The sequence below is a fragment of the Podarcis vaucheri genome (genome assembly GCF_965113315.1).
Source record: "Podarcis vaucheri genome assembly, chromosome: 4".
Lineage (NCBI taxonomy): Eukaryota > Metazoa > Chordata > Lepidosauria > Squamata > Lacertidae > Podarcis > Podarcis vaucheri.
In genome coordinates, this window is record NC_138762.1 from 28,989,930 (window position 1) to 29,013,054 (window position 23,125).

General features: G+C 48.4%; 1 protein-coding gene and 1 long non-coding RNA gene across 7 annotated transcripts in view; one reads left to right on the forward strand and one right to left on the reverse strand.

Annotated features, from left to right (window-relative positions):
• KATNAL1 (katanin catalytic subunit A1 like 1) overlaps positions 1 to 991 on the reverse strand; it is a 36,458-nt gene extending 35,467 nt beyond the window's left edge. For 3 of the 6 annotated variants that reach the window (XM_082220301.1, XM_082220302.1, XM_082220299.1), the window contains exon 1: positions 915 to 991. The gene's annotated coding sequence lies outside the window, so the exon portion shown is untranslated. Of the gene's footprint in view, positions 1 to 715; positions 844 to 914 lie in introns of those variants that run through there. The other 3 variants (XM_082220303.1, XM_082220300.1, XM_082220304.1) reach the window with 2 other exon arrangements.
• Positions 992 to 2,225: 1,234 nt separating this feature from the next.
• On the forward strand, positions 2,226 to 5,189 carry LOC309531059. The gene is made up of 2 exons (XR_014219039.1): positions 2,226 to 2,966; positions 4,638 to 5,189. It is a non-coding gene; the product is annotated as an uncharacterized lncRNA (long non-coding RNA).
• The last annotated feature ends 17,936 nt before the right edge of the window (positions 5,190 to 23,125 follow it).

A 23,125-nucleotide genomic window follows, 5' to 3' on the forward strand; every position in this document is an offset into this window, starting at 1 on the left:
TTAAATTGTTGCCATTAAAATCTTAAGTGTTTCAAGGAAAACAAGATGAAATACAAAATGAATCCATTGCTACATCATGATTGGCATCATGTTTGACATCCTATGCCCTTTTAAAATGCGTTGCGGGGGTGGGTTGTTATTGAGTTCTTTTTGTTTTTATTTTGATTGTGTATTTTGTGGTTTTATATTCTAATTTTATCCTGTGAACCGCCCTGAGACCTGCAGAGATAGGGCAGTATTACTAATAATAAAGCCTGAAATGTTAAATTCATCCCATCACGTTGCGAAGGGGGACAGCAATCTCCAACATTAAAGCTGCAGGGAATTATCTGGTTTTATTGTCCTTTGCACTGAAATCTATACAGGAGACATTACTTGCAGAGCCCCAAGTACAGCCTCCTCTCTCTTTTGGTTTTGCAGCCATGGCAATATATCTCATTAATTTCCCAGCTCCTTCTTGTCGCGTAAACCTATAGCATCATGATCTAGCTGCCTAATGTTGCCACCCCAACCTTGGCTGAGAGCCCGAAATCTTAAGGCCTCCTACAGGGCAGAAGAGGAGGGGAGGGGCCTCTCGACACCGTTATATGGGCGACGCCCCACAGTGCGGTTGCTTCCCCACCACCTTCCCCTCCACATAACTGCCTTTCTCTCCCCCCCCCCCTCTAGCCGACCTTCAAAATGAAGCGGGGAGGGGGCGCTGAAAGAGACTCACAGGCAAAAAAGAAGCGGCACGAAGCCCGAGACAAGAACTTCGCTGGGATTTGTAGTCCTTTTGTCAGCTTCGCGTCTCCTTGGGCTACCAGGCGAAGGCGAGACTACAACTCCCATCATGCCTCGCGAAGGAATGAGAGGGAGGGGGGAGAAAGAAAAAAATAAATCTCCCCCCCCCGACCGCTTTGGACTTGGCTTACCTGCGGAGGGACGCCTAACTACGAAACACTGCGACTCGCGGCTGGCGGCGAGGGGGCTGGCTTCGCATCCTCCTGACGACCCGGTGAGAACGCGAGGGGCGGGGGGGGGGAGAGGATGGAAAGGCCGGCCTGAGAGAGAGAGAGAGAGAGAGCGCTCGCGCGTCTCTCTTCGCGCACGCGAGAAGGGAGAGGAGGGGGCTTAGCCCTCCGGCTCGTTGGTGCGAGCGCGCGGTAGCGGCGGCGATTGGTTACCATGGAGGCGGAGAGGGGAGGGGAAGGGCGCGCGCGCACGCGTGTGTATGCAGAGCTCCTGCCGCTCCTCCCCCTGCTGGAGGGAGACTTGAATCTTCGAGGTCGAACCAACGGGCTGTTTCTGCTGCCCCCTCCCCTCCCCTCCCCAATAAACTTTTCCTCAGTTCAGAGTTTTCTGCTCACGTCAGCATTTTTTTTAAAAAAAACATTTTAAAATCTATTCACCGAGATATATATATATATATTGGGGGGGAGTGTTACTATGCTGCCCCCTTTCCCCCTTCATATGCCATTCTTCTTTTCTCTTTAATTGCAAGGAAGCTTGGTTGATGAATAACGATCATGGCTACAAAGTGTAATAATATAATAGTGTTATACACACACACACACACACACACACACACACATAAAATAAAATAGGCATTCAGGCTTGTAGCCAGACAGTCATGCCACTGAAATCAATGAGAATTAAGGTAGTCATGACTACCTTGTTCCATTAGTGTCAATAGGTCAGCTATGGGTCTGGATCCAGCCCTACCTCTTCTAAATAACCCACCTTTGATCCCACCAAGGTCCTTAATGTAGTCATGGGAAAACGGTAACCGGTTTGAGGTTTTTTCCTACAATCAAGTGGTATATAAATTTTATGAAGTAAAGGAATACAAATAAAATCATATTGAGCGTTTACCAAGTCTCTGACTATATAATAAGATGTGTTCTATTAAACTTTACAAATCATGGTAAAATTAAATTGTGGACACAGTACCTATCTTTATTTCCTCCATCGTAAAACTGAAGTTTTATGTACATTATTAAAGCTGTATAGTCATCATTACCGTACAATGCTTTTTGATACAAAAAAATGCATTTACTCTGAAGCCTCTTAGGATAAATCCCATTGAACTCACTGGGATTTTACTTCAGAGTAGACGGGCCTAGGATTGTGCTGTTAATTATTATAAATAAATTAGCAGCAGTAATGAAAGAAAACAGTGTTTTAGATACCTTCCTCCTGTTGCAGCCCTTGGAAATGGAGTAAATAAATAAAAAATACAACTAAATTTAACAAAATTGGCTCACATCCAACTAAATTTAGTCATGTTTAAGTCTCTAGGTGGGTGGGTGACAAAACAGTTTTGTCACTACTAACATAAATCCTATCAGTTTCCACTTAAGTTTCCACAGCTCACTGCTGTGTTTGAAGAAACACTGATTTTCATTTTGAAGAGGAAAGAAAGCTGGTGTTTCTGTCTTCATTCATCATATCAGTTGCCTGCAAATCACAGCCTTGCATTGTGTGTGAAGGGAGCAACTGTACAAGGTGCTTTGGGGTTACTTAGAGAACTGCAGCTCCAATTTCAATAATAAGGCTTAACGGCAGCCTGAGAAGAATTTATTGCCCACAATGATAGTCTAAAGCCAAATCCACTCACTCCCCAGACTCTGCAAAGGCAGCAATTAGGCAGCATTTTATTGGGCTGCATGGAACACACGGAAGATGCTGTCAAACTAATCTCGAGAGTTTAGACACAAAATTGGTTTCCTGGATAGAGAACATAAGAAATCTGGCAACCTGAAGATATTTAAAGAACTTAAAGCTCTCTGGAGAGAAGCTCAAGTTATTGAGCTGGAGACGGCAAAGAGGAGAAAAAAGGAGTTTTCAATGAACAGCACCAAAGTGCGCCATAATTTTGCTGCAGCATCTAAAATAGCAGTGAAAACCTTAGCATTAATTTGCAGCCGTGACTTTCAGCTAAGGACTCAATTCAAGGCTCCAGGCCTAAAATGGCAATTTCCCAGGTAGGTATCAGATCAGCATTATTAGGCACTGGAAATGTCTAAAAATGTAATAGCCATTATTCATTGCTGCACAGCACTCCTAAGGGTGTCATCTTCCAATGAAAGGCTGCCCCTTAAGGCCAAGTAAGATGTAATGCAAGCAATGCATTATTGGCTCTCTTGATAAGTTCTTTAAATCTTAAAAGCCACTGTGGGTGGATATGGGAAAGAATGACTTGGCTCCATCCCTCCCCGTCCCTCGCCTCAGCTCAAAGCTGCTGTTGACTACACTCAGGGCAGAAGATATCGTTCTTTTGCATCTCTGAAGCACACACAGCATATTCTTATATGCAAGGTGGTTGGGTTTTTTGAGGGGGGAGGAGGGTGTTGAGCAGATGGTCCTTCCCGGTTGGGAGCGCTGATGAGCAAAATGTTATACAATAAACAGACATGGGTTGATAGATGAGCTGGCAAAAATCCTGTGGATTCCCATTTAGAAGTAAGCTCCGCCGAGTTTAGTGTCTGTCTTTTTCTCCTTCGTGAGTCTATTAGCAACTTCTGGGTATTTAACCCAGTCCTTAGAGAGGTTCTATCCCAAGACAAGTCACAAATACATAGAGGCTGCATATACACCATACATTTGAAGAACACTCCCCTCCCCCAAAGAAAAGAAACCTGGGAACTGTAGTTTACCACCACCCCAGAGTTCCAGTTCCCACATGCTTAGCAAACTACAGCTTACAGGATTCCTTGGGGAGGTGTGATTTAAATGTATGGTGGATATGTAGCCAAAAGGTCTACCAGGAGATCTGGTCGCAGCACTAGTAGTTTGATTCATAGGTGCTATTTCCCAGAGAAAATGGGGCTTCTCAACTCTCTACTTCCATTCAGTACACAGGCCCCTTTGTAAGGCAGAATAAAGCAAAATAAAGCCATGTGCATCAGGTACCTGTGTGGTGCAGACCACCATCAGCTGGTGAAAAACAGTGTTCAGTTTGGCCCACTCCCATGCAGCTATTGGCCCCGTTGGTGGAAAAATATGAACACACAAGTACCTTTGATGGATCTCATAGCAGCTTCATAATGCCACATAAGCAGGGTTAACATTCCCTTCTCCCAGTCTTCTTTGACATAAATTAAAATCCCTCTGAGGCTAGTTTTAAATGGCTTTTTTTGGTGTCACATCTGTTTCAGTCCTAAGCAACTTATCCGTAAGTATGTGCCAAATGCCACTCTGTTTGTTTATATTTATAAACAGTCTCTCCAAAAGCAGCTGCAATAATGTACTGTACAATAAAACACATAAAAGCAATGCAATAAAACATCCTCAGCAATGGAATATCTTAAGGTAAGAACACTATAAAATTCACGTCAACAGTATTGGTAACTATCTCTGTAGGAGTGGCAGAAGAAATCATATTTTACCAAAAACTTCATAAGTCTGTTGCTTGGCAAGCCTCTCTGTGGTGGGCATGCCAGACAGCACATTTTTCCGTTTCCCCAGTGTTTCCTTTAATTTCTGCTTTTTGAGTTTTCTTTCACACAACATAAAAGCTACTTCTGTTTTGACTAATGTACACATTTTTGCAAAAGAAAATTTCCAATATAATGCATTTTGTCTGTTATTTTCACTAATATATTCCTTTTTATGCACTTTTACCTAATACATTGTTTTTTGTATACATTGGTCAGCTGCTGAACTCCATCGCAACATTCAGATCGGTGTGAATCTGGAAAGCTGGCTGTGTTTCAGTTCTCCTATGGTTTCAGAAAGTGCTGATTTGATAAATCCAGCTATAAATGTGAACTGAATCAAATTCCTCCCCGATCCTTCGTCTCAGATGATAAGACTGAGAGGGGGGAAGCTGAGCAAGTGATTCTGTGGTCACCACCTGCCTGAGTCTCTGCCACCACACTGCTTGAATTCCCACTCTTGCTTTGCTGGATCATTACAGCCATGAGGCATGACTACTGCACCACTGGAACCTCTGCCTGCCAGCTAGGCCATGGGGAACGGCTGCTGGGCCCCTTTCTCATTTGACCGAAGGGCAGCAACTGCCCCACTTCCAGCAGAGGACTGGTCTGGTCAGCAGCCCTCCTACAGGTTCCTTCAAGTCTCACCTGGCCAAGCCTCAGAAGACTTGGCAAAGCCTTTCACCACTGACTTGATGAAGCCATATTAGACTTGTGGCTGCTGGTGGTGTGGAAGAACAGAGGAAGGGATTGAGTCCCATCTCAGGCAGCTTTGCACTTTTGTACAAAAAGATACAAGAATTTCGGGCTGCTCATCCACTTTACAAGACCTGGATTTTAATATTATTCGGTTTTTATTCGTTTATTGTTATCTATACTGATGTAAGCACTATGCTGTTATGCAACTAAGTTTGTATACAGTGGTACCTTGGGTTACATATGCTTCAGGTTACATACTGTCAGGGGTTTAGGAGCAGAGGCAAGGGCAAGGGAGGAAACAGAGAGCGAAGGGGAGGAGGCAGAAGAAAAGATGAGTGATGACGACGACCCGAGATCTCCGAGTCTTTCCAGTGAATCAGAGGATTCACAGAAAGGAGCACCAGGGCAAGGGGGGAGTCTAGGGGGGCACCCCAGGAAGATAGAGCCAGAGGGGACTCAGAGGAGAGCAGTTGGAAATCGGGACCAGCGTCACCGCCAGAGAGCAGGGAAGAGGAAGGGAGCCAGGGGGCAATCGCTGGCAGCTCACCACAGGAGGGAGGGCATGAGTCAGGAGTGGCCACACCTCCATCGGGGAGCGAAGAAACGGTTAAGAGGAAAGTGGAAGGTTGGGCGCGCGCGCCAAGTTCAAATGCAGAGGAAGGCGGCGCAGTAAGCAGCCCGGAAAGGGAGCCAGGTCCTAAAGCCCGGCGCAAGGAGGCAGGAGGGTCCGGGTCAGCGTCAGAAGAATCCCGGAAGGAAGAAGCCCCGGGGGGTAGAGGGACCCAGAGGAGGACAGTCAGGCGGAAAAGGTGGAGCAGGGCTAGGATATTAAGTTGGTGCGCACGGGGCGGAGACTCAGACGGAGCTTCGTCGATCTAGCTACTAGACGTAGAGTTGCGCGCAGCAGCGTGAGAATGGAAACTGTAATTCAATAAAGACTTTTACTAAATGATCGCTGGCTAGCGTGATCCTCTGTGAGCTAGGATCTTCAAGCAGCTCTGACAGTAAGCTCCGTCTCCAAATTGTGGGCATCTACAGCCCCGAGGAGGGGAGAGAAACAGGTGCCTACTAGTGAGCTCACGAACAGCAGACGACATGACGGCTGAGCAGCAGATAGAGGAACTCAGAAAAGCAGTGGCACAACTGAATGCCGAGGCTCTCGCATCCAGGAAGAGAGAGGAGGAGGCAGCTGCCGCCTGCAGGGATCTCCAGATCAGGTTAGACGTGCTGACGAAGCAGACACCCCGGCAGGAGGGAATTGGGTTGGCGAGACGAACAGGCGGGCTGGTCTCTCACTTCGATGGGAACCTGCAACAGTATCCCAACTTTAGAGCAGACGTACTGTGCGCACTGCAACTGCTGCATAAAGACTTTAGAGATGAGCAAGAGAGAGTGGGATTCATCATGGCCCATTTGCATGGGGATGCTAAAGCATGGCTACGCAATTTATGGAGGGATAAGGATCCGGCGCTCCAGAATGCAGATGCCTTTATTAAAGCGATGGATGGGTGTTTTTTATCAAGTATTGACGTGGATCTTGCCCGGAAGGAGGTGCATGGGCTAAGACAAGGGAGGGCCAGCGTCAGACAGTATCATGCACGCTTTTTCGCCTTGGTCAGTGCCCTGGAATGGGACAGAGATTCGGCCCCTGTAAGAGACCTCTTTTGGGAGGGGTTGCACAGCTTGATTAAAGATGAGATCGCGAGGGGGGAGAGACCCCGAACCACCCAGGAGGTCGTTCAGAGGGCACTGGCAGTGGGGGTGAGGCTGGAAGAACGTCCGTGGAGCAGGGACGAAGGGCGTGGAGGGCGCGAATCAGCCAGGGGCCCCTCCTTCCTTCCCAGAGAAGCAGCGCGGGCGCAATCCACGCCTCCGCCAGGAGGAGGAGCCTAACCTATGGAGGTTGGAGGTGCAAGGGCTCAGTCAGCAACCAGAGCCCTAGCACCGGCAGCAGTGAAAGCGAAGCCTCCTAGAGGGAACAGGAAGTGTTACGTCTGTGAGGAGCCAGGGCATATGGCGAAAGAGTGTCCCCAGAGGCTCCACAAGCTCACTGCAGCCTCAGCAATGGTGACTGCAGCAACGCAGCAAGGAGAACCACAGCAGGGAAACGACGATGTCTGGCTGGAGGAAGAGGCACTGGGGCCCAGCCAGACATGTCAGTGAAGCAGTCCCCAGAGATTTTACAGCCCGTGAACCCCCTCCCGCCCAAACCAGTGGTGAGGCTCACCGCATCTCTCCAGCTGCCCAATGGAATCACCATGGACGTGCCAATTACCATCGACTCGGGCAGCAACGCGGACTTTATAGGGCAGGAGTTTGTCGACAAGCACGCTATACAGTTGCTGCCTGCCACACTGCCCCTGCAGGTTGTCACGGTGGATGGAAGGGAGTTGCTAGGGGGGCAAGTGGTGAAGCAGACGCCGCCAATGGTGATGCGACTTGGGAATCACAGGGAAATCATCAGCTTCAACGTCACTCAGCTATCGGACACGCCCATTGTATTGGGCATGAGTTGGCTGGACAAGCACAGCCCGGCGCTGGCTTGGTACCAGAGGCAGCTGACCTTCGGCTCTTCCTTTTGTGCTGAACACTGCATCATGCCCCAGCAGGAAGGGGAGCAAGAGGAGTCACAGCTGCAGCTAGGCACGCTGCAAGCGATTCCCCACAAGTACGCAGAATTTTTGGAAGTTTTCTGCGAGAAGGAGGCGGACAGGCTACCCCCTCACAGACCATATGACTGCAAAATTGACCTGCTGCCGGGGGCCGCGCTGCCCAAAGGGAAGCTGTATTCCATGTCAGAGGACGAGCTGCAGGAACTCAAAGAGTTCTTAGATCATAATTTGGAGCGCGGTTTCATCCGAGAGTCCAAGGCAGCGGGGGGCAGTCCTGTATTCTTTGTTAAAAAGCGAGACACGCCCCAAAAAAGACTGGTCGTGGACTATCGCATTTTAAACAATGGGACCAAGCCGTCGGACTTCCCCATGCCACGAATCGACGACCTCCTGGCGAAGGTGCGGAAGGGAAAAGTGTTCACCAAGTTAGACCTGCGAGGGGCGTACAACCTCATTCGCATGCGGGAGGGAGATGAGTGGAAGACGGCCATGTTCACGCCACTGGGTACCTACGAATACAGAGTTATGCCTTTTGGATTGCAAAATGGCTCCCACGTTTTTCAAGCTTTCATGCATCACGTGTTGGCGGGACTTCTCTACAAGACGTGCGTCTGTTTCTTAGATGACATCCTGATCTTTTCGGAATCGCAGCAGGAGCATGACAGACACGTCAAGGAAGTGCTGACCAGATTAAAGCAACATAGGCTCTACGCCAAGCTGGAGAAGTGCCAATTTGACGTGACGGAGGTGGATTTTCTGGGCTACAAGTTGTCTGACAAGGGGCTCGCCATGGACAGCGCCAAGGTTCGAGCGGTATTGGATTGGAAGAGTCCACGCAACCGAAAAGAGGTCCAAAGGTTTGTCGGCTTTGCGAACTTCTATCGCAAGTTTATCAAGGGCTTCGCTATGCAGACAGCGGCCATCACAGACACGCTTAGCTCCAAGAAAAAGAAGTTCGTTTGGACAGAGGAGGCGGAGCAGTCCTTTCAGGCACTCAAGCGTCTCTTCGCGTCGGAAGAGCAGCTGCTTCACGTCAACCCCAGCAGGCCGATGAGGGTGGAGACAGACGCCTCGGACAGAGCCGTGGGGGCGGTCCTGCTGCAAAAGGACCAGCAGGGGGTGTGGCGGCCGGGAGCGTTTTACTCCAGGAAGCTCAGCAAGTCCGAGCAGAACTACACCATCTGGGACAGGGAGTTGCTGGCCATTCATGCAGCGTTCAAAGCGTGGAGGCACTTCCTGATCGGCGCCAAGCACACGGTGCAGGTTTGCACGGACCACAAGAATCTGGAGCACTGGCGCACGGCACAGTTCCTAAACCAGAGGCAGATACGTTGGGCTGAGTTTTTTGCGAACTTCGACTTCCGCATAGAGTATGTCCCGGGGGACACTAACATCATGGCGGACGCCCTCTCCCGTAAGCCACAGTATCTGGAGGACGCAACGCCAGCGGCCGCCATGCACATCTTCGCACCAACAGTATGGGCGTGCGCCGCGGCCACCGTGGACCTGGAGGCGGTGCGACGAGCGTTGCAGGATGACTCCTTCGCGCAAGCAAAGATGGCAGAGGTGCAAAGGGGCAAGGCTGCGGCCGACGGTTTCCAGCTACGAGATGGATTGCTCATCCGTAAAGGGGCCATCTACGTGCCGGTAGACGACCTTCGCGCCAAGGTGCTGCAGCAGCTGCACGACGCGCCCACGGCCGGGCACTTTGGCAAGGAGAAGACGGTGGAATTAGTAGCCAGGGATTTCTGGTGGCCTGGAATGAGAGGGGAGGTCGCAGACTACGTGGCGAGGTGTGACACCTGCCAGAGGGCCAAACCAGTGCACAGACCGCCGGCAGGACTGTTGGAACCGCTGCAAACTCCGGTCGAACCTTGGGAAAGGGTGGCTCTGGACTTTGTCACAGATCTGCCCAGCTCGAGGGGCAAGACGGCAGTGCTGGTGGTGGTGGACCTGTTTTCCAAGATGGCACATTTCATTCCGTGTGCGAAGGTGGCCACGGCGGAGCAAACCGCCAAACTGTTCATAGACCACGTGTTCAAGGTTCACGGTCTGCCACGGTCTATTCTGTCCGACCGCGGGCGGCAGTTCATCTCGAATTTCTGGCAGAAGCTGATGGGCTTCCTAAACGTCAAGATCAACCTGGCGTCGGCGAGACACCCGCAGACCAACGGGCAAGCGGAGCGGGTCAATGCCATCATGCAGCAGTACCTGAGATGCTATGCGAATCAACAGCCTGCGACGTGGGTGGATTACCTGCCGCTTGCCGAGTTCGCCTACAACAACACGAAGCACGTGTCCACGGGGGTCACGCCGTTCTTCGCCAACAACGGGAGGCACCCCAGAACCTTCCCGGGACTGGAAAGAATGGGGGAGGGGGAGCCGCAGACAGCAGATGCGTTCGCGTCGGAGCTGCAGGAAGTCCACGATCAGCTGAGGCGCCACCTGGAGCTGGCCAAACACGCATACAAGGTACAAGCGGACAGGCACAGAAGGGTTGGCGAAGAGCTCCACGTGGGAGACTGGGTCTGGTTAGCAGCCCACGCAGTGCCGGCCAGGTCGTTGGCCAAGAAGAAACTAGGGCATAAACAACTGGGACCCTACCAAGTCGAAGAGCAGGTCAACCCGGTAGCTTTCAGACTGGCACTTCCGGAGGGTTCCAGAATGCATCCGGTGTTCCACAGATCGGTGCTCACTCCCTACAAGGCACCGCACAGGTTCCAGGAACCCGGAACGGCGCCGAGTCCGGTCAGAGACAGAACGGGGCACGCGGGAGTGGCACAGAAGGAGCGCATCAATGACGTCACGGAGATTTTGGACTCCAGATGGGGGGAAGAGGGGGTAGAATACTTTCTCGCCAAGGAGGGCACCCTGGCCAGTGCGAACAGCTGGGTGCCGGGCTACGCCTTGGACGAACCTCTACTCAAAGACGAGTTTCATGCCCTCTTCCCACATAGACCTATGCCAGCAGACTTTTTCGACGACTGGCTTTTCACGCCCACGCTTTCGGCCAGCACTTTCCGGGGGTTCGACTCGGACGAGGACCCGACACAAGACGTCCGTTCCCCGGAGGGGTCACCCTCGGGATCTGCATCAGAACCCTCGTATTGGTGGGACGATAGACCAGAGGAGCAGTTCCGCAGAAGGTGGCTGGAAGGCCCAGGACGAGCAACGCCGCCAGGAGGAAGTGAGGGAGAGACGGACATGGACGTTTTCGGGGACGACCCTGGTTTCGAGCACGGCGGCACAGAGATGGAAGCGGAGGTGACCGTCGTCGACGAGAGCAGGGAGGAAGACCCGCGAGACTTCAGATGGAGGCCCGCCACGGGAAGCGAACGATATCCGACGTTCGTCCCTTTGCAACAGCACACCCCAGCTCCAGCACCGGAAGGAGGGGAGGGGGGAATGGGGGGCTTCGAGGGGGGGATGGATGTCAGGGGTTTAGGAGCAGAGGCAAGGGCAAGGGAGGAAACAGAGAGCGAAGGGGAGGAGGCAGAAGAAAAGATGAGTGATGACGACGACCCGAGATCTCCGAGTCTTTCCAGTGAATCAGAGGATTCACAGAAAGGAGCACCAGTGGCCAGGGCAAGGGGGGAGTCTAGGGGGGCACCCCAGGAAGATAGAGCCAGAGGGGACTCAGAGGAGAGCAGTTGGAAATCGGGACCAGCGTCACCGCCAGAGAGCAGGGAAGAGGAAGGGAGCCAGGGGGCAAGCGCTGGCAGCTCACCACAGGAGGGAGGGCATGAGTCAGGAGTGGCCACACCTCCATCGGGGAGCGAAGAAACGGTTAAGAGGAAAGTGGAAGGTTGGGCGCGCGCGCCAAGTTCAAATGCAGAGGAAGGCGGCGCAGTAAGCAGCCCGGAAAGGGAGCCAGGTCCTAAAGCCCGGCGCAAGGAGGCAGGAGGGTCCGGGTCAGCGTCAGAAGAATCCCGGAAGGAAGAAGCCCCGGGGGGTAGAGGGACCCAGAGGAGGACAGTCAGGCGGAAAAGGTGGAGCAGGGCTAGGATATTAAGTTGGTGCGCACGGGGCGGAGACTCAGACGGAGCTTCGTCGATCTAGCTACTAGACGTAGAGTTGCGCGCAGCAGCGTGAGAATGGAAACTGTAATTCAATAAAGACTTTTACTAAATGATCGCTGGCTAGCGTGATCCTCTGTGAGCTAGGATCTTCAAGCAGCTCTGACACATACGCTTCAGGTTACAGACTCCGCTAACCCAGAAATAGTACCTTGGGTTAAGAACTTTGCTTCAGGATGAGAACAGAAATTGTGCGGCATCGGGTGGCCCCATTAGCTGAAGTGGTGTTTCAGGTTAAGAACAGACTTCAGGAACAAATTAAGTACTTCACCCAAGGTACCACTGTATTCTGAAAACTGGAAGCCCATTAAAAAAAATAATTAAAAAGAAGAATTTAGGTATGCTCCACACGGCGCTAACTTGCACACTAGGATTTCTTATCACAGTCAGGAAACTCGAACAAATGGCTGAGTGGGAGAACGAGGTGATGGACAGGATTTGCTTTTTCCTGCTGTAAGGCTGCTGCTATGTTTGTGAAAACCCTCCTGCTCACAGAGTGTGGGGGCTGCCTTGTCCTTGCTTCTCTCTCCTCTCCCCCTCAGTTTGTCAATGTGGATTGTCAGCTGGTTCCCTCTGGGAGTGGAAAAAGGCAAGAGTGTTTGCAAGAGAACAGATGGGCAGGAGACAAGGGGGATGGGCCTGCAAGCCTCTATGTATGAGAGGCAGCAGCTAATACGTCTGGGTCATTGAAAGAAAGAGGGTGGCAATATGAGGCAACAGTCTGAATAAACTAAACAAAAATGAAACATGAGGATTTGAGACAGCATGTTCTAAATGGGTAATCTGGCAACGCTGCCTAACATTCATCACCTCCTGGGCTCCGGAACATGCCTGGAAAGCAAGCGGTGTCCATCTGAAGTGTGGTTTTTTTGTTTGCCTGATTTAGGACCTGATGGATTATTTTGGAACATTGAGGTATCAATAATAAAATGAGGACAACAAGCGAGTGGCTGATTTATACAAATGCAGATGAGAGCAGAGTTGGGTTTTTATAGCCTACATTTTCCAGTATTGATTATGAATAACTTAGATTATGAATAACTGCAATTAAAGTTCTCTTTCCCCACTGAAAATCATACATGCTTTATGGTGGACAGACACACACACAGACACAGAGTTACCCAAAGATAGGCTCTCACAGCACCTGTTTTCCCTTGCAGTGCAAAGAACAGTGGAATTTCTTATCACATTCTCCTGATGAGTCCATATGGCCATATGAGTCCAGTGAATGCACTCTCTAGGCCAAGAAAAGACATCAGCTGTTCTTGGTGATCAGTGGGTGGTCTCTGCTTTTCCCAGTGACAAAAGTGGATTGCATGCTTTGCTGTAACTCACATCATGTCATTTCAGAGCTCTGAGCTCAGAAACCTATGTGGATGTAGTGTTTCAGAGGTATGATACTCTGTTACTCTCTCTTCAAACTCAGTTTCCCTGCTAGTTTTTCGTAGCCACCCAAAATGATGTAATTTCTTTTAATGTCAGTAAACAACTGTTTGTGCCAGTAGGTATTAATTAATTAACTAATTAAGAAAGAATGTGTTATGTTGAGCCACATATCCTTACCACCAGGGGGTCACCAAACGTTTGGGACCTGTGGGCATATCTGGAATTTTGAGATAGTGCCATAGGTAACAAATGCAAAATGGCTGCCGGGGGGCGGTATGTGTCTGTGGCATAACACTAAATGGCTGCCACATCTAAAAGAGCAGGAAAAGAGGCAGGACCACAAAATGGTGTTGACATGTTCCCCGAGCCCATCAATATGGGGAAAGGCACCTGCATCAGCCACCACCACACACACTCATGGAGAAATGCTCTTTGCCGTTCTCCAAAATGAGTATGATTGTCCAGTCCTGGCATCCAAGAAATATGGACATATTTAAGGATGCATGTTCCATGTCAGGCCAAGCCAATGCAAACCTCTCATGTAGTGTGAATTTTTGAGAGGATGTTTACGGAGGCCTTTTGTGGGTGCCATAAGAATTACTGGCAGACATATTGGTGCCTGTTGATGCCAAGCTGGTGATCTCCGCTTAACATGTCAAAGTGGACATTGTTCAGCAACAACAGAAGTGGTGGTTCATTCAAGACATGGAAAGAGCCATTCTCTCATCAGCCAGTCTCAGAAACCAGTGGGAAATTTGTTGCAATCACAAAAATGACTCATGATAATACAATAAATGCATCCTTACCCTAAATCTAATCACTTGGAAGTCACTTTGAAATAAATGGGACCAAGGGCCAAGTTAGATGTGAACTTACTGAATAATTCCTTTAAAATAAAATAAAATATACCTACTGTGGAAATGTGAGCAACAGATTTCACGGGCATTTGAAGATACGCTTGCTGCTATTCCCTTGATTTCCTGACATTAGTTTTTTATTTTTGTATTATTTTAATGATGCTGTTTTATTGTGTATTTGAATTAAGGATATTTATATTTCAATGGTTTGTGTAACTTGCTTTTTATACTTTGTAAATTGCTTAGAAGCTTATTTTGACATTTAAGTGGCATATAAAATAAGTAAATAATCTGGCTGGCCACTGTGAGAACAGGATATTGGACCAGATGGACCTTTGGTCTAATGTAGCAGAGCTCTTCTTATGTCTCTTTATCCATTTGAGTTGCATTTATACATTTCTCGCATCTAGTTACTTCAACCCTTGGCTCCCATGTAAAAAGGGTAGGATAGGGTGTTAGTCGAATTTTTCAACCAAGTGTCATAGTCAAACGCCACCTAGTGACTTCAAGAAGACATACAATCTGTGAAGAATAAATTACACATAGCAAGTTGTGTAGGGATTCAAGTTGCAGCATGAGAGGATCTACTTTCTTTTCATACATAAGGGGTTCCTCTGCTTCAGAGGTTCTTCATTCCAGTGGATTTCTCTTTGACCGGCCTCTTGGAATCTCTTTTTCTCCCTCCCTCGTTCCACAACTTATCACGTATTTGCAGCCCATATCACACACACAAAAGAGCTGTGAGGAAAAAGAGGCAAATGTGCTATGGATGTGCCACATGAAGCAACAAGCTGGGGCACCTTCTCACGGGAAAATCTATTTTTGAATAGGTGTGGAGCCTGCATCTTTGAAGGAATGGCTGGCGTGCCTATTTGGAAATACTGCTGAGCAAATCTAAGCCATGATTTTAAACTGTCAGCTGCCTGGGTAATAAATAGAGGTAGTAAAAGAAGAGGCTACATAAAGGTTTTAAAGGGGCCATTTATGGGAAGCACATAGCTCAGTGGAAAAGCATCTACAGGGTTGGTTCCTCAGGACGGGCTTGGAATGTGCCGTTTGAAAACCTAACAATCACCAAAGATAACATTTAGCTACGAGGTCCAATAATCTAACTTGGTATAATTCAGCTTTCTATGTTCCTAGTTTGATACGGTTGCCCAAACAATCTTTTTGTGTTTCTTTTCCACTTGTGTTAAATAGAAATCAACCAAGATATTTCAGGATGGAGAATCCTTAATGGTTCATTAAATACATCTTTTTTTATTCAACATGTTATTAAGTTTTTCTCCTACTTTAACTCGGTTGAACAGCCCACTAAACCACCTGTTCTACAGATAAACTTGTAAAGAGGCTTTATTGAGAACTGAATTGACTCACTTAAAATATCTGATAGTTGAATGCTGTATTGTATTCTCAGTTGTTTTTAGGTTTTCCTCCCCATTGTATCTTCATTTTATTTTTTCTATCTGCATGCATTTGTATTGGTTACACTTATTAATTTTACTGTTTTTTGTACGTGTTTAAATGGACATAGCAACCATTTTCATCATCTTGCATGTTCAGCTGTTTTGCTTTTACAGTACTTTCCGCAAAATGCTTTTAATGGAGTCCTACATTAAAGGCGCAACATCGCCAACATCTGACATCGTCTTTGGTAATCCAAAGTAATCCTTCTAGCCCCTTAAGGCAAACTGTAATTATTAAACCAATTTTACTGCACTATACCAAACTGTACCTGTATCATTAAAAAAAAAAAAAAGTTAACAGCCTTCACAAAGACCACATTCACACCATACATGTAAAACATTATGATACCTCTTTAAATAGTCACAGCTTCCCCCAATGCACAGGGAACTCTGGGAATTGTAGCTCTGGGGCCTCCTAACAACTCTCAGCACCTTTAACAAATTACAGTTCCCATAATTTTTTAGGGAAAGCCATGACTGTTTAGAGCGGTATCATAGAGCTTTTAAGTATGGTGCGAATGTGATCAAAGTTTTCCCAGCTTAGGGGTTTTTTTACAGCAGTTTTGTGCTGTAACTAAAGTCTGGCTGCTATGTAGAACAATAACAGCTGCATTAAACAGTTATTGGTCTAAAAGGAAGTCGTTCCTCACCCTTGGTAACCCCCCTTTACAAGTATGACAGTGCAAAGTCTCAATGTGCAAGCTTGAGTGAAATTGCAGCAGGAGTGCCTCTCCTCTACAGGAACCTCGATGTCTGTAAAAACAGTAAGAAAAGGGGAAGGGAAGGGAGCGGAGGCAGGCTTTCTGCTTTCATGCACTGGTTCCGAGCTACCACTAAAACAGATGTTTGCCTGAAAAGGGTTGCACCTGCCAAGCCACCAACCTCAGGTTTCCTTCCTTTTTTACTTTTTAAGGCTTCTGAAGCAGTGGGGGTGGCGCATTTGAGCAATGTGTATTTCCCCCAAGACACTATTCTCCTCAGAGGAAGAAATCAGACAGGGAGTCTTCTGAGACACAAGAGAGTTGAAAAGAGGAAAATGTCTGTTAGTGGGTGCACAAGCCTTGCAGGAGAGAAGCTCATACAGTGGTACCTCGGGTTAAGTACTTAATTCGTTCTGGAGGTCCGTTCTTAACCTGAAACTGTTCTTAACCTGAAGCACCACTTTAGCTAATGGGACCTCCTGCTGCTGCTGCTGCACCGCCAGAGCACGATTTCTGTTCTCATCCTGAAGCGAAGTTCTTAACCTGAGGTACTATTTCTGGGTTAGCAGAGTCTGTAACCTGAAGCGTCTGTAACCTGAAGTGTATGTAACCCGAGGCACCACTGTAGTATACTCCAAATGGGGCTGTTCCTCAGCATTTCCTGAAGGGTCATGTTGATGCCTGTTACTGGGCCAAAATATTTGCCTAGGCGAGATTTTGATCCTTTATAAAATTTATATCCCCACCACCACCAATCTTCCCAAAGGAGCCCCTGGAGGCAAACAACTAGTGATAGAATGGTAAAAACACTTTTAACGGCATCTTTAAAAACAATTCCAGTACAGCTGCAGACTTGGAAAGATCTCAACTTAAACAACTTGTTGAAAAGAGGAAGATATTGCCCAAAAGACGGCAGCTGTCTAATATTCAAGTGAGGGCATTCAAGGGGAGAGAATTATACAGAGCACTTCCTCAGGCAGGCAGGATGGAAAACAACTAACCACCAGTGAGGACAGCAAGGACATGTACAAAAGCAGGTGGAACTGGGTTGCGCTGGTCGTTGTGCTGCAGGGGGTGTCACAGCAATGCTGTGGATAGAATGCAGCATGAGACGCAGGGGGTGCCAAATTTTAGCGTCTCCCAGGGCGCCACTGAAGTTTAAGAGCCCAAAGAGCCTACTGTTCCAAATTTTGTGAGACAACATCTCCCAACGTTCCTGGCCATTGGCTGTGCTAGGTGGCAGAGACTGATGATGGGAGCTAGAGTCCCACATTGGGAGCTAGGGTGCCACATAGGCTACTCCTGCACTAAAGCAAATATTTGGGTATCATTAGGCAGGAGGCTTTAATTATAAATACAGTGGTACCTCGGGTTAAGAACTTAATTCGTTCTGGAGGTCTGTTCTTAACCTGAAACTTCTTAACCTGAGGTACTACTTTACCTAATGGGGCCTCCCGCAGCCACTGCGCAGTTTCTCATTCTGAAGCAAGGTTCTTAACCCGAGGTACTATTTCTGGGTTAGCGGAGTCTGTAACCTGAAGTGTCTGTAACCCAAGGTACCACTGTACACACAATGCATTAACCAGCAGGTGGATAGAAAGAGCTGTAACATCACAAACCAAAGGGCCCTGGTTAAACAGCATCATATCGCTGTAACCAGTCATGGACCAGAACTACAATTCCCAGAGCTCCCTGGGAAGAGGGATTGTTAAACCACTCTGAGTTGTAGTTCTATGAGGGGAATACAGGTCTCCAAACAACTCTCAGCACCCTTACCAAACTACAGTTCCCAGGTTTCTTGGAGCGTGGTGTGGCGTGATACTGCAAGAAATGAAGTTACAGGGAACCAGGCAGAGGGTAGTGGTGCCCGCTCTGTAGAATGCCCTCCCATCAGATGCCAAAGAGATAAACAACTATACAACTTTAAGAAGACATCTAACGGCAGCCTTGTATCAGGAAGTTTTAAATGTTTGATGTTTCATTGTGTTTTTTATATTCTGTTGGAAGCTGCTCAAGAGTGGCTAGACCAACCCTTTCATATGGGTGGGGTATAAGTAATAAATTATTAAGATTATTATTAAATGTATGGTGCAGACGGGGCCTTAATGTAGGGTTGCCATATGTTTGGAATTTACCAGACATAAAAACCACTCAAATTGCAGAAGCACCATGTGAAATAACTTGGATCCTACCCAATAATGTCTGTACATTTTAATTCTTTGCCTGGTCTTATCAAAAGGAAATCATAAAAGGGTTTCCACCCCAAGGAGCGATGATGTTGGCAAAAATTCTCACCCATAACACGAAGAGCTGTTATTGTCTGTAGCCATTGTTCCTATGCAAGTTCATTCAAGAGCTGCAGTCCTTTTGCCCAACATTTAACTGCTCATGAAATAGCAATGTTTTATTTGGTTCTGGTTTTCATCAGCAAGGTGATTTTCAGCCAATGGCTGCTTTGCTTTTATTTCTGTGTCTTTGCTAAGCCTTGGAAACATGATACTTTGGAGCATTAAGTAATGTGCAACCTATGCATAAGTGTGTAGAGTCTGTTACACAAAGAAACCTCGTGAGCACAGCCTTCCTTTAACAAGAATAAGAAGCAGTTATGGATATAAAACCTGTTGAGGAAACATAATTAGAAAACTAATTCATGGTAGGGAGGGGATTTTAATGAAACAAAGAAAATAAACAAGGTTACATGGCTTAATGAGTACAATTAAATCAATCGTTAATAGCAAATTAAATACAGTATATGGATCTTTAATCTGAGCAGTTTTCAATAAAGATCATTTAGTGAATGATGGCACTGATAGAAATAAATTATACAGTAATGAAAGAAAACCAGTTCATGCGGAATGAATGAATATCATTGATGGATGTGCTGTTTGTATTTGAGGGTGGGGGAGTGCCTCTGATAACAGCTTTGAAATCCTGTGTACAACAACAATAAACAGTATGCATATCTACATACAATTATTTACCATGCTTTGTTGATTAGGGAGTTTTGTTCTATGAGCCCAGAAATTAGAAGCAATTTGAAAAGATATGACATGCAATTTTCAACTGGAATCATTGTTAAGATATTTTTGTATTTTTATAGAATTTTGCACACACACACACCCTCCAAAAAGGTAATAGTGGAAACAGCTCCAAAATATGACCTCTGGAACTAATTATTATTTACCTATTTATTTATTTATTTATTACCCACCCTTCACCCTAAGGTCTCAGGGCAGGTTACAACATTAAAACGCAATATTAAAAGCAGCTTAAAGCCGCTTACAATCACAAAAATGAGGTGGGTCCTAAAAAATGCACTCCACATCAAAAGCCAGGGCAAAGAGGTGTGTTCCTTCAGCATTCACTAGAAGCTGTGTAATGAAAATGGCAGATACACAGGGCCGGCCTGCCCATGAGGCAACTTGAGATGACTGCCTCGGGTGGCAAGATCCACAGGGACAGCAGATCCAGCCCCTCCAGCCCTCCCTCCTGCAGGGTAGCATGATGAGGAGTTTGGACATTTTCACGTTTCTTTTGATGAACCGCAGCTTGCCATTTCATCCAAACCTGACAAACCGTGCTTGGTTGTAACAGTGGTTTGCTTGAAACAAGCCAACTTCAAACTATGAATTATGAAGCCGGCTTCTTTCAATAAGCCACAGTTATAGTTAACTGCAAGTTAGGATTCTGACGTAACACTAAACTGTAGCTAACTAAAAACAGAAGAGGAAGCTTCCAATTTCCTCGCAGCCTCACAGGAGAGGGGAGCATGTATACCGGAGGCTCGTCACAGCTTGTTCCTTTCACCATGAAACAGCTAGTTCCAGTTCATGTGTTTAAATTAAACAACAGTGTGTCCTGCTCTGCAGTGTGGCATGGAAAGGCAGAACTCGGACTGGGTGAAGGGAGAGGTTCAGGCTGGGTGTAGGGCACACTGGGACAAGACAAGGTAGAGAGGGGTCCAGGCTGGATGCAGAATTCTAGAAACGCAGAGCTCCAAACACAGCTTTGGCAAGAAACAAACTAGGTCTCAGCCCCATACAGTAGCAGCCACAGCTGGATCTTAATTGTTGGACCCACCCATGCTGGAAAGAGCTGCTTCCTTAGAGCAGGGGCGGAGAACCTTTTTGGCGCTACAGAGCAGATCCTTATCAGGATCAGCCTCGCGGGTCCAAGTCGACAGCAGGGTTGCATTTGGGTACATCTGGTGCACCAACCATCCTGGCTCCCACTCGCAGACCTGGGTCTCCTCAGACTCTCAACTCAGCTGTTGGGATTAAAAGCTTTGTTCCAAAATTCACTACGGCACCCAGACATAAGGTACAAAGTCAGCAAGCATGACAGAACTAGGCAGAAGCTAAGGTGTGGGTCCAACACGACACACCGCCTAAGGTCTCCCTTTGGAGAAAGGGCCGAGCGCTTTAATTCACACAGTTGACGTTTGGATGCTCAGGATTGTCCTTGGTGCTGAAAGTGATGGAGTGGAGGCAGTGAGGCCAGCTCATGTCAGAAGGGGAGCCTCAGGGCATAATCTGTAACTGAAACCTTGCAAAGAGTTTGGGAATTGGTGTTAGCTTGTGAAGCTCTGGAAAACTGCAGTCCGGACACACATCACGGACGTCTGATGTTCACAACATGGGGAAGGGTCATAGCGCTTGTCTTACAGCACTTGCTTCTCATTCAGCGGATCTCAGGTTCAATCCCTGGCAGAACTGAGAATGTCCTCTATTTTGAATCCTGGAGAGTCACTAATCTTCAATGTAGACAACTAGGTAGACCAATTGTTATGTAGTGTAGTTTCACCCTGGGCCAACAGGGGGATACTGTATATAGTTTTCACTCAGGTCCGCGTCCGTTATTTTAGGCGGGAACTCTGAGCTGTTGTGGTTACAATGTTGACAGCCGGCTGACTATAAATACAGGCCGGCTGAGCTGTTCGCTGTCAGTTTATTTCCAGCTTACCAGAATAAAAGAGCTACTTGAAGAAATCGCTGTGCCGACTGCTATGTCAACCCACAACTTAACACTGGCGACGAAGGTGGGATTGATGGACATCAGAGCACAGCCAGATGCGGCCAGCCTCTGAACTGAGCTGAATCACAGAGCGAAATCACTGAGCGAAATCACTGGGCAGAACCAATTCAGAGCTGACTGTTCTGGCTGGAGCACTGTGTTCCATCCATCGCCCTTCACGCCGGCATCGGAATCATGGCTTCACTTGTGCCTCTACCGCCGTTTGCGCCAGCATCTGAATCATGGGACTCCTACCTCGCTCAGTTCGACTGCTACCTCCAAGCCAACGAGCTGACAGCAGTATCAAAGGATCGGAAGCGGGGCCTATTCCTCAGCCTCTGTGGGCCTGAGGTGTTTGAGACGGCCCGAGCATTGGTTGCGCCTGAAGCAGTCCAGGAAACACCATGGGACACGATCCAAGAGAAGCTCCGCAGCCACCAAAGCCGTCCAAGATTGCTGCCCGCCATGCGTTCTACCACCGGAACCAGGCAGAGGGGGAGTCAATCAACAACTACACCACCGCCCTGCGACAGGCTGCAATGCACTGTGAGTTCCGAGACTTAGACGATGCCCTGATGGATCGAATCGTCTGCGGGGTCCGGGACATCCATCTGCAACGGCGTCTCCTAGCCAAGCCAGACCTCACACTACAGAAAGCCATTGAGGAGGCTGTGGCCTCAGAAGCTGCTGAACGCTCTGCTCAGGAGATCCGCAAGTCCAGCAGCCCGCGTCTTGCTAGGGAGCCAGTTCCGGTGCATCATGAAGAGGCCAGCAGTGATGAGGCATCCTCCAGTGAAGACGATGATGTGCACCAGACAAAGCGGGAGCGCAGGAAGTTACAACAGAACTCCAAGGGCCAACCGGAATGTGCTGGCTGCGGAGGCAACCATTCCCGTGCCAAGTGTTGATTCAGAGACGCCATCTGTAGGAAGTGTTCCAGAAGGGGCCACATCACTAAGGTCTGCCGATCGGCTCCGTCTGACACCCCCCCTTCATCGACTCGCAAGTCCAAGTCTTCACTCCAGTCTGCCAAGGAAAGTTGTTTCGCTCTCACCAACTGCCGCTGCCCGTCTGGAACCACGATTGGCCAAACCGACTCGTCGACGCGACGCAAGCTGAACGTCACGGTGCTCATTGAAGGAGCTCCATGTGACATGGAGATCGACACCGGGTCTGCCCTGTCCATCGTGTCATGGAGCACCCTCAAAAGACTGGTACCCAGAGTGTCCAAAAGGCAACTCGACTCTCACCGCGTACACCTGAGAGACTACCAGGGAAACGACATTCCCGTGGTAGGCGTTGGCCGGTTCCGGATCGCCTTCAAGGATTTTTCGGGCCTGCTCCGGTTGGTAGTGGTCGAAGGTCAGCGGCCAAGCCTCCTAGGGCTAGACTGGTTTGATGCCCTCGGCCTGGAAATCACCAGCATCAATTGCATCTCTAACGCAGAAACTGAGGGTCTGGTCAAGGACTTTGCCGAGGTTTTTGACGGCACCTTGGGGCAATATACAGGTACGCCCATCTCCTTTAGCCTTGATCCACAAGTCGCCCCCATCAAGCTAAAGCCACGCCGGGTTCCCTTTGCTCTCAAGGCTAAGCTGGACAAACTGATCGCCCAAGGAGTTTTGGAGCCGGTTGACCACGCAAAGTGGGAAACCCCCATCGTCACGCCTGTCAAGCCAGATGGGTCGGTGAGAATCTGCGCTGACTACAAGTGCACGATTAACAAGGCACTTCAGCAGCACGCTTATCCGGTTCCTGTTGTCCACCACCTGCTGCATTCCCTGGGTGAGGGTAAGGTCTTCGCTAAGCTGGACCTTGCCCAAGCCTATCAACAACTGCCTGTCGATGATGCCACTGCTGAGGCCCAGACGATCGTCACCCACCGGGGGGCATTCCG